The sequence below is a fragment of the Diplotaxodon limnothrissa genome, linkage group LG22, assembly GCF_057381915.1.
Source record: "Diplotaxodon limnothrissa isolate DT_005_m linkage group LG22, D_limnothrissa_male_GT1.1, whole genome shotgun sequence".
In the NCBI taxonomy this organism is placed as follows: domain Eukaryota; kingdom Metazoa; phylum Chordata; class Actinopteri; order Cichliformes; family Cichlidae; genus Diplotaxodon; species Diplotaxodon limnothrissa.
The window spans coordinates 7894823-7906824 of record NC_140616.1 but is presented as its reverse complement, the minus strand read 5'-3'; positions in this window follow the sequence as shown (position 1 = coordinate 7906824).

Below are 12002 nucleotides of genomic sequence, written 5' to 3'. Positions count from 1 at the left end.
ACATTAACCCTTGTGTCATACTAGGGTTGTGTTTTTCAAGTATTACAATTTTTCTCACATTATCGCATAGCAGTTTCTCACAATACCAAATGTGAGAACCACAGCCACAGGAAACAAGACCTTTTATAGATAAAGACCAAATGTGAAAATATCACCTAATCTAACAGGTGGTTCCTCCTTTTTTTTCCTTTCTTCTTTTTTGGGTTAAATATTATCACATTCACTGCTATGTCGAAAAATTGAATGTGGCTTTAAGTTTTAGGTTCAGGTGTTGTTTTATTCCTGCATTAATTTAACACCACACTGATATTCATACCTTATGTGTAGCTCTGCAGACGGCTCATCATGCAGATGTGATATCATGAAAATATTTATTCTGCAAATATTCATGTTTTGAGCTTTAAAAAAAATGGCAGAAAAACATCCTTCTGTGGTATTTTTTGGATATTTCATGAAAGTCTAGTAGACAGTCTCTTTAAAAAAAACATTTATTTAGTAAATAATTTAATAAATAAATGTTTTTACTGTTTTCTAATAAATTAACTTCCTGTTAAATGTAATAGGATGAGGATTTTTCAGTAACAGTTTTATTTTCTTTCATTTAAAACGATGAAACAAATTATTTTCAGTATCACTGAGCTCACCTAAGCTATGCTGGTCCCATATTTAGTTAGTCTGATTTCATACAGATGAGATCTCAAATGCTGGTTTGCTTAAATAACTTGCTCATCTGTGCTATCTGTGTATCTTTTTGGGGGAGTTTTGAATGTTTTATTAATCTGCGTTTGTCCCTTATTTTTTTTTAAATAGATGTATGTTTTTCATTATTATTATTTTAGACATGCCACATCTTTAATTTCAATAGACTCAGGGCAGGAAAAAATTATCACAGTGTTCACCATAATTTCTCAAACTGCACATCTACAGCTCACAGTTGTATCCATGACTTTTCTGGAAGTTTGCATACACAATTTACAAATATTGTTCAGAATTATTTTATTTCTTTTTATTAAGCAGTTTTGGAAGGAAGGTTTAAATGCACTACTCAACTTATTTTACAGTTTGAACTGACTTTTAGACACATACAGATTTATGATGTCCAATCACTGCTGATTTACCACAAATACTTCCTTTTTCAGACTTTATAATTTTGCAAAAAGCATTTTTTCCAGACATGGGGTTGAAGTGACTACTCAAATCTGAATGAAGCTCCCTCTTCTTCAGGTTCCTGTTGATTTATCACCACATTAATGTTCGTACCTTGTATGAAGCTCTGTGGATGGCTCATATTGCAGAAGCTTCAATATCCTGACTTCGAAGGTAATCCAGATGTTTCTGCACCACAAAACATTTATTCTGTAAACATTCATGTTTAAATTACGCTTTGACAAACAGCAGAAAAAATATCTTTGCATTATTTAAAAGAGATTCCTCAAAAGTCTTCATCATCACTTCATTTTAAATAGCAGTCTTATTTTTTATTTTATTTAACATTTGCTGCCAAACTGCTGTGAAAGCTCAAGGCATGAGCTCCACTAGACCCCTGAAATTTTGCTGTGGTCTCTGTCACCAAGATGGTAACAACAGCTAAATTGGGAGGCGGAGCCTCCATCCATTGGACTTAATGGTCCAGCACATCCAACAAATGCTTGATTAAATTGAGATCTGGGGAATTCGGAGGCCACGTCCACCTCAAATTCATTTTTGTGCTTTTAAAATCTTTGCTGAACTATTTTGGCTTTATATCAGGGCACATTATCCTGTAGAAAGAAGTCACAGAAGTTTCATTAAAGAGTGTACATGGTCTGCAGCTGTACTTAGGTAGGTGGTATGTGTCACAGTATCACCCACATGGATGGCGGGAGCCACGGTGTCCCAGTAGATCACACTGCCTCTGCTGGTTTGCATTCTTCCCATAGTGAATCCTGGTGCCACATGTTCCCCAGGTAGGCGATACACTTGATGTAAAAGAAAATGTGGTTCATCATTCACCTTTTTCCAGTGCTCTGTGGTCCAGTTTTGAAGCTCACATACCCATTGTTGGTGCTTTAAGTGGATAGCGATCAGCATGGGTACCCTGACTGGTCTGTGACTATCCAGATCCAAACAAAACAAACTGCAATGCACTCTGTATTCTGACACCTTAGTATCGGAACCAGCATGCAACCTACAAGAGCTGCAGTTTGGAGATGTAGTCATCTAGCCATCTTACCCATTTTTCCTGCTTCTAAATGCATGTTGTCATGTGTCAGTTGACCACCTGTCTGGCCATAACATTATGCCTGATCAGTGCACATTCCCTTTAAACATGGACACAACATCCTTCAACATATTTATCCTCGTTTGACGTATGTATCCTCATGAGCCAAATGGTCGACTTACTCACACGAAACAAAAACGGAGTATCTTCCTTCCTCCTGGGCACACTGGTCTTTGCATAGAGGTCTCAACAGGAAAAACACAAACAACAAAAACCCTGATCCTCCCACACAGAACCTTAAGTTTTAAAACATGCATTTCCCTGATTGCAAAAAACAAGAGAATATACCCTCATCCCATTCCGTACCAGTTCTAAAGCAGTAGGTATGCCACATTGTCTTAAGAGTTTGGTGGAAGTACTCTAGTGCCTCCTGGCTTTCTGCATGATATGCACTAAAGACTTGATGCTTCACAGCCAGGAGCTTCAGTATCTAATCAAATACTTCAGACATAAAGTCAGTACCTTGGTCTGTTTGAGTAATCTTGGGCAAACCAAAAGTGGGACCAAATGTTTACTATTATATATAGAAATTTTTTTACTGTAATCTATTGTTTTTTTTTCTAGGAAACATGGAATGTGGGATGAATCTTCATACAATGAGACCACTTAAATGAACAGCTGCAGGATTGTCAATTTTCCCAATGTCATTTGTGCCAATGAATCTTTGACCTAGTTTCATAGAAAGAAATTTCCAAACTTTCTGACCCAAACTATTCTGTGAGGCCGGAGACTTCAGCTGATCAGCCAAACTCCAATTCTTCTCAGATGTTTGGAGGCGCTCTGCTTTGGTTTGTCTACAAAAATGGCAGCAACGTCAGACATGATGCTGGATGGAGATACAGCCACTTCTCTTTCTATTACAGGGGATAATGCTGGTTGATAATCCAGAAAGGCCTCAAAGGATGGTAGTCTGGTTGCGGATGAAGTGAGTGTTTTGTGTGCATACTTTATCCATGGGAGCGGTGAACTTCAGGAAGCAGGATTAGTGGAAACAACGCAGCAGAAAGCACCTCAAGTTTTTGATTGACCTTCTGAGTTTGACCCTTAGACTCTGAGTGAAATGCAAAAGCCAGACTGACTTTTCCTTCCAAAGCCCCAAGAAAAACCTTATTTGCAATATAAACTGGGGTCGAAGACTGGAGTCTATGTCTAAAGGAATATCATGGAGCTAGAAAACACGATGAATCAGTAGCGCTGTAACGACTAGTCGAATAATTTGAATAATTCGATTATAAATATCTTTGCTTCGATGCTTCCTTTAAAGCACGGCAAATGTGTTAAACGCTGTAAACACGAGTGCTTCATCCACATTTGCGACTAAAAACAGACGTGCAATGCAAACGTGTGAATAAAAAGTCTGACAACAACAAGCCCACACAGCCTGCACATTTAAACAGAAACACTGATAACACAACGATGATGAGTTATGGCAGTAACGATGACGCTGGCACAGCTGAACGTGGAGCCGGAGTCTGTTTACACACCGTGAAGAGCAAAGAGGCGGACCCTTACCGAGACGCTGAGCTCAGGCTGAGTGAAAGAAAACGTGTTTTTAGCGTCCAAAACAGCAGCGCTGTTCCTGTAATCATCATTTAAATCTTTACTGACAAAACCCGAGCGTGAGTCCTCCATCAAAGCGCCTGATCAACACACTCCGACGCAAAGAAAAGCGAACTTTGCAGCTGCTCCATCCACCGCCGTTTGTTTTATATAGAGAAAAATCTGCAGCAAGTCTCCCGAAGTTGTATTAAAATATGCAGGTGAACTGTTAACTGATACGAGACTGGTTAAATTATACAGCTCGCTAAAGGCTGAGGCAGCCGTCCTATTTTACATGGAAGTGATACCTGCAGCAAACAGGGGTGAGTCTAAAGGGGGGCATGGGGTGTACTAGGCCATATTAACTTCAAGGGTTTTGTAACATGTTTTGAATTGAATGTGAAATAATAAAATAATATAAAGTATTTTATTAATTAAATTGCATTAATATTTTAAAGTATAAAAATAAAAGCTTTTTTCACAAGCCAGTAAAAATGTAAATGGGCCATTAAAACTCTGAGCCACTGACCTGAAGGCTGTTAAGTTGGACACTGAATTATTATTAATATTAATTAATGTCTGCACCATTATAACATCTTTTTTTTTTTTTAGCAGCATAAAAACCTCCTATCAATATCAGAAAGCCTTCCAAGAAGACAGAGTTAGTTTAGGTTGCTTATGCATTTTATTTAATTTGACTTTGACTTTTGACTGTACTTTAGATTATTTATATATTTTTGCATTTCAGAAAATGTTTTCTTTAAAAAAAATAATTTCAGTATGGCATGTACATACAATCGAAGGGTTTATTTTTATTTTTATTTTTTTTTGACAGATGTTGTATGCAGTTAAACTTTAAACACTGCAATTTCTAAAATGGAAACCAATGAGCAGTTCATTTTGAAAGACTTGTGTTTTTGCCCATTTGAATATTTATTATTGGCGCATTGGCATGACCATGGGCAGCTAGGTATACACAGTAGCTGTAACAGGCCTGCGATTGGTTGAGATTTGCTCTTACTTCTTGTGCAAACTGAGCATTCTGGATTGTGTTCCTTTATAACCTTGCCAATTGAGGATGAAAGAATGTGGCTTACCCCTGGATGGCAGGTAAAGTTGATGGTGTGGACCTAGTGGATAACTTGTGAGTGGACTGAAGACAGGACATACAGTTGGTTTGTGAAGCTGATTCTGGAATCATGTTTATTCTGCTGAGCCTGTTGAATGACATCTTCATTTTCCCAGGTCAGCTCTACAGAAATACAGGAACCAGAACGGTAAGTCATTGAATTTGCCAAAGAACATTACAGTCTAGGTTGCCTGGAATTGAGATGTTGGAGGTGACTGAAGATATGACAAATTTGGATGATTCTTCGAAAGCTAGTTGAACTGCTAGCAGATCACTATGAGTAGAATGTGCAGAATGTGCACGAGTGTAGTTTACTTTCTTCTTACAGTACGGTACTGTAAGAAGATTGCCCCCACCCCAGAGTCTGAAGCGTTGACCTTTACAACAAACTATTAATGGGGGTGAAGGCTTGGGGTGAAGGTTTTCTCCTGAAAACCTTCTTGAAACAGAAGTAAGGTGATATAGATCCTTGAAAACAATCATAGTATTGTCAAGGTAAAACAAAAACAAAAAACAACCACATTCAGGAAATTTCTGAAGACCTCATTAAATAAGGCTTAGAATACTGCAGCCACATTTGTTAGACCAAAAGATATTACCAAGTACTCAAAGTGTCCTCGTGTTTATCAAAAACGTCTTTTCACTTCTTGTTCCTCTAGTGATCTGATTTAGTCAAATACATGGTCTAAGAGTTTTATCTTTCTACTCAACAAAAAGCCAGCTATTGGGCATGGTCCTGCTGAGGATCAGAGAAAGATTAGGTGACTCACATTCAGCAGGCCCAGAGACTGAGTTAGCAGGGCTCATTGTAAGCGGTTTGACTGGAAAAACAAACTTCAACTTAGTTCTTTCTTCCGACCAACTTATATGTGGGTTGTGTCCTTCTAGCCAGGGATTTTCTAGGATCAGATTTGTGAGGTGCAGAAAAAACAAAGAACTCTGCGTACTCAGGGTGGTTTCCATAGATAATGAAATGAATTGGCTCAGTCTGATGTGTAATGGTAGCCAGCTGTTGTCTGTTTAGGGCAAAGATTGAAAGATGAGTGGTTAATAGTTTGGTGGAGATTCCCAGTTGATGAGCTAGCTTTGTTCTACACCAGAGTCAGCAAGGACTTCAGAGAGAGTGCTCTGCTTAAAGTAGATAGTTGCAGGCAGTGATCAGCGAAGAAATAACTTAGCCCTGGGAACACCAACAAGTATCCCAACCTCTACTGCAGACTGTTCTGTTTTGGCTGCACTGGAAAGCTGTCCACAGTAAAGCAACACCTTAGCCTCAAACCATCTGTCTCTCTGCAAGGGATAGTTTTGCTCAGTTGAGCTACATCAACACATCTGGATTTTCTCCCAGGAAGACAGAGAGGAAGAAGCAGGGTGACTGAAAAAGCAGTGGTCGTTGTTCAGGATTTACTTTTTGTTTTCTTTTCACAGGCTCTTACCCTAAGATGACTGACAGCTTTAAATGCTAGGGAAAATAATGCAACTATAAAAGATGGTTCATCACAAGTAGATGAACCATCTGTGCACTGAGCCTGAGATCTCTGGATTGGGTGAGTTCTTTTAAAAAGAAAGTAAAAACTCATCTTTTTAAACTTTTGGCTGACTTTTTGTTTTGATGTTTTAGCATTTTTATTGTGAAGCATTTTGTAATATTTATTCTGAAAGCTCTATATGTAATTTACCTTTACTTTAATCAATGTTTCTTTAACCATAATAAGAGAAAACAAATGTTGTATAATTCTCAATCATGGTTACTTCGGGAAGCTGTGAACATGTGGGCTTTATCATGTTGCATAGTTAATTTCACTCTCTATTAAAATAAAGTAAAAAAAAAAAAGAGAGTAAACAACAAAGTTCTTTAAATCAGTCATTCAGCAAGAACATAAAAATGTGTAACAAATTTTTTTGACAAGATACAGCAAGCATGGCATGGTAACAACAACTGTGTGCCATCAGAGTAGATGTACTGATAATCCAAGTTTAATTCAACTTTGCAGCATATGAGTCTCCTATCCTTACCTGTGGCATTGCCTTATGTGATTTTCCACCTTAATTCAAATTATTTGAGTGTTTCCTAAAACTACAACAACAAAAACAACAATAAGGCAGTCTGTTTATTTGTAAATGTTATCTTAATTAATAATAAAACAAAGCACACTAAAAGTGAGGGCTTGACATTAATTGACATTGTTATAGTTATGTAATTTTTAAAAAAACCTTTATCTTTAGATGCCACAGTCACAGTTGAAACAGTCGCCCTTAGTTTTTGTATAAGCAGTATTCACAGTCATACTGAAAACATTCTCCTCCTCTAATTTATGGTAAATTAGATAGCTGTGGGAACCGCAGCTGCATTAACCAAACAGGAAACACAGCAAACTGTGTATCAGACAACAACGTGGTTGACGGAAAAAACCACACAGGAAATTATCACAAAATCTAAGCGTCAACCCCCCACTGTTCTTGTTTGTTTCTTCTTTGTTGGACTAAGTATTACCAAATACACTCATATGTTAAAGCATTTAGTCTGGTCTAAAGTTTTGTTTTAACTTAGGTTTAGATAATATTGTTTTATCCTTGCATACCTGTTTCAATCTGCAAAAAGCTGTTTTGTTTTTCAGATTTGACTGCATCTCCCTCTTTATCACCACATGAATATTCTTACAGTCTATGTACCTCTGTTAACGCAGAGGCTTCAACATCCTGACCTCAGCCAGTCCTGCTGTTTTGCATCACAAACACACCCATTTTATTCTTTATTATTTATTAGCATTTAATACTTTGGCAAACAGCAGAATTTTTTGGTATTATCTGCAAATATTTCTTTGGCTGTTGGTGGGCAGATAAGCCTTAAAACTGTCTCATTGCTTTTCTTAGAAGAAACACTTGTGACAGCTTCCTTTTTTACAGGTTTACATTAAAAGAACTTTCTGTTAAATTTTAATAGATTACACTTTATCATAACTTTATGTTTATGGTTTAAAAAAACACATGTATATATCTGTAAATTCCCCTCACCCCTGCAGGCGGTCTATCTGTCAAGCTCAGGTCCTCTACTAGAGGCCTGGGAGCTTGAGGGTCCTGCGCAGTATCTTAGCTGTTCCTAGGACTGCACTCCTCTGACAGAGATCTCAGATGTTGTTCCTGGGATCTGCTGGAGTCACTCGCCTAGCTTGGGAGATTTTTGAAAGGGAGCTTTAATTGTTTGTGACTTTAGCTTTATAAAAGTAGCCTTCCCTACTCAACTTATTTTATATTTGACTTTCAGAAACAAAATATTTGTTCTGTTTCTGTAAATTAAACATGGAGTTATTTATACAAAACAACTTTCTGTTAAATTTAAAAGTTTTGTAATTTAAAGGAATGCGATTTGATTTGAACACTTTTAGCTTCGTTTCATTTAAAACTATAAAACCAATTACTTTCAGCATCATCAAGGTCACTAAAGAGCCACCCACCCCATTTGTGTCTGTTGAGTTTTTTCTTTTTTAAATAGATGTGGTTTCCATAGATTGACAATTTGATTATACTTTTTCCCACTGCACAAACTACACAATACATTTTGGCATTGAAATATTTCAAACACCAGAGAGAAATTAACAGACTGAAACTGTTTTTCCCAATAAACATATAAAGTGACACCTATGATTTTTCAGGTAATACATTTTGTAAATTCAAGATCAGAAAAACAAGAGATTTCACTGGTTATGTTGCTGTTTTAGCACAATTATATTTTATTTGTCAGATTCCCATTTCTGTAAGGGAGTTTCAAATGTAAATTTAGAAACACTACCTTTTAAAAATAGCATCATTTAAGCCCATGTGTCTCCTTGTAATTGTGTTCTAGGCTAAGGGTCAGCTGAAAGTGTACAGTCACTTCTGATTTGTCAAACTAAAGAAAAAAAATTGTCAAGGACAAAAGCAACATAGCTTGCTAACCTATTAATATCTTAGTAGTACACTTAGGCTCTCCAGCTTAACACAACAAAAAGGAAGAGGCCGCCACCTTGTGGCGCTTTTCTGCAATTATGCTTTAATTCACAAAGGAAGGAGGTGCTGAAAGGGGAGAACCTAATGGGGCTTTTGAAAAATTCTGAGATCTGTTCATTAAAGTTGGAAGTAAGTTAATGTTGCAGAAAGATTTATAAGGAAATCGGTGAAGGAAATGGGTGACTTCTGTTTAGGATCAGCTAATGCCTGATATGACCACAGGTTCCTTTATCACTATGTCCCCCTCCCCCCCCCCCCCCCTTTTTTTTTTCTTTCCTATGCATGGATATTCTATATGTAGCTTCTTTTGCATCCTCTACTTGACTGTACAGGAGGGAAGTCAGTGATGAGTGGACCTGGAAAGCAGGATGGCAGCTTTCTGCCTTAAAGCAGTGCAGAGATTTTTATATGGTGCTGGTGTGAGCTGGGGGTAACCAGCCTGTGCCCTGTTGAGGATGACTGGAAGATGGGGCTAGATGTTGAACTGACAAAATCTCAAGAGCTGAATACTGTCCGGACTTCTACAAAAAGTATGGAGTTTTTAAGTACATGAATGGATGGGGGGCCTGGAAGTGGGGCTTTGGGCATGGGAAGAACCCTGTTTTCTCAAATCCAGTTTTCGGTTCATCGTGATTTGTTTCTGTGAGCTGGAAACAGAATTATGAGGACAGGCGTTGGCAAAGCATCTGTCACCTGCCTGAAGGGACAAGGTAGTGAGACACCAAAGGAGTTCAGTAAGCTGACTGGGCTTACAGACTGGGCTTAGAGTAGTCCAGAAGGCTCTGTCGGAGTTGGTGAGGAGCTGTACAGTAGTGTCGCAGGAGGAGGCTGCTGATTTTCTTTAGTTGATTGTTTTGAGCAGCTGCAAGCGGAGGTGAAGTTTCTCTCCATGTGAACTGCATGCCTGGGATAATTTAGTCAGCTGCAGGATAAAGCCTTGTACATGGCCTGTGTGAAGGTGAGTATGGCGGGGTGTGGTTTGTAGCTCAGCTGCTGGGGAGGGGTGGAGCGGCGGGTTGTGGTTTTCAGAGTGTTGTGGAAATGTGCTGAGGGAATGGAGCATGTTTGGAGATAGGCACCGAAAGGAGAAGGATGGGTGTAGTACCTTTCTTTAATATTTATACACAAAACATATTTAGTTTCAAAAGAGTGTGCAGCAGACTGAAGCTTTATTTTTTTCCACAACACATTTACCAGGAAACCAAGGAATTTCACTGGTGACATTGTGGTTTTAGCACATAATAATAAAATCTGGCACAAGATAATAATTCACATTCATTTCATTTTAAACAATCTATATATTTTTTTCTTTAAACATTTCTGAATGGAAGCTTTAAATGTTTGCAGCATTAGCTTTATAAAAACTTTCTCAATGTGTCCTTTACTTCCACTGAACTAACTGAATTTTAGTCACACAGAACCACAGCTGGTTTCTCACAAATACTTCCATGATTTACTTTGCAGGAATTATCAAACCAATACATTGGCCCCATCTTCACACAGTCCTCTCCATTCCAATCATCTGGCTCAAGAAAGGACCAAAATGCCAACCTATGGGATGAAAAACAGAAAGGACATTAATTGTAAAAGCTGAACTTTGATTCTGAGAAAGAACAAAAATATTTTCATAAATTGTTACATTTTTTTAAACACATATGCCACTACTGCATATCATAAAATGTGTATACTCTTTTCCATCGTTTGTGTTTTGTTATATCCAATATGAATATCCAAATGTCTTTTCCTTACATTATAATTCACATTTAAGGTGACATTTATGAGAAATGTAATATAATCTAATTGTACTGAATCAAACCTTTCATTCAGTGGTGAGCCGTCCACCCACAGCCATCTGCCCTCTTCTGCTGAGTCTGTCAGTCCGATCCAGAAATAGCTCCCATATTCAATTTTTGTCTTCAAGAAACTCTAAAAAGGAAAATTTGATCAAATTAGTTTGTAAAACTTTCAGTCCGGGGATGATGAAACATGAGGGTGAGAACATGAACCTGCAGCAGTGTTTTATACCTGCTCCTCTTTGCTGTCTATCTTAACCAGGTCTCCTCCTTTAGTCCTACATTCAGTTCTGCTCACATCCCAGGATGATTTTCTTGTGGAGAAGTAATAGCACTTTCCTCTGTGTTGCTTTCAGCCATCTTCACATTTATAACATGAATCATCTTTGAAGAGATTACATCAAACACTTGGTTCAGGTGGAAGAAATCCCTGTTCATGCTTGTGTGATTTTGGAGTCTGTCCTACAGTTACATTCTAACGTTTAACGTATGTCTGTTTAATCACAGGATTTAAAACAAACCAAAACAGCAAGAAAAGCAACCACAAAAAAAAAAAAAAAAACCATGACAAAGACAAAATATAAAGCTTACTCTTAATTATCTCAGGAGTTTGTGGGGATGTAAGCTGTATTCGTTAGGGTTCTTAGCCCATTGACCCAGTGTTTTGTGTTTACTGTGTTTTGGTGTCTTGTTTATTCATTATGTTCTCTGTCCATTTTATTTTTCCTAGTTTAGTTTGCTTACACTCTTGAGTTTATTCAGTATTTCTTGTTTAGGTTGTCCTGGTTGTTATTTCAGACCGTTTATGTCTTTGTCTCGTCTATGTGTCCTTCCTTCAGCTTTACCCCAGTTAGGTAATTGCTCGTTTCCTGTCTCTGTGTTTCTGTCTGGTTTCTCTCGCCCTCTCTATCCTCCCTCTTTTTTTCAGTCTGCGTCTCAGTGTGTGTGTCGTACTTCCTGTTTTAGTTTGAAAGTCTCTTGTTCTGTGTGTACCATGTTCAGCTGTGCTTTCCTTGTCTCGTCAGTTGATTGTTTTCAGCCGTGTTCCCGGGTGTTTCCTCTCTGCCCTAAATCCCTCTAATGCATTTTTAGTACACCCCTCTGTCTAGCATTGCGTTATCCATCATGCGCCGCTGTGTGTTCTACCTGCTTGTCTAGTGTCAGTTCCTAACAGATTGGTTTCTGTATTGTTTTAGTTCAGCAATAAAGCTGCGTTTGACCTTAGCTTGCCTCCCCGAGTCTGCATTTTGTGTCTTCCATTCCTGCCTGTCTCACACAGCTTATGACAGAATGA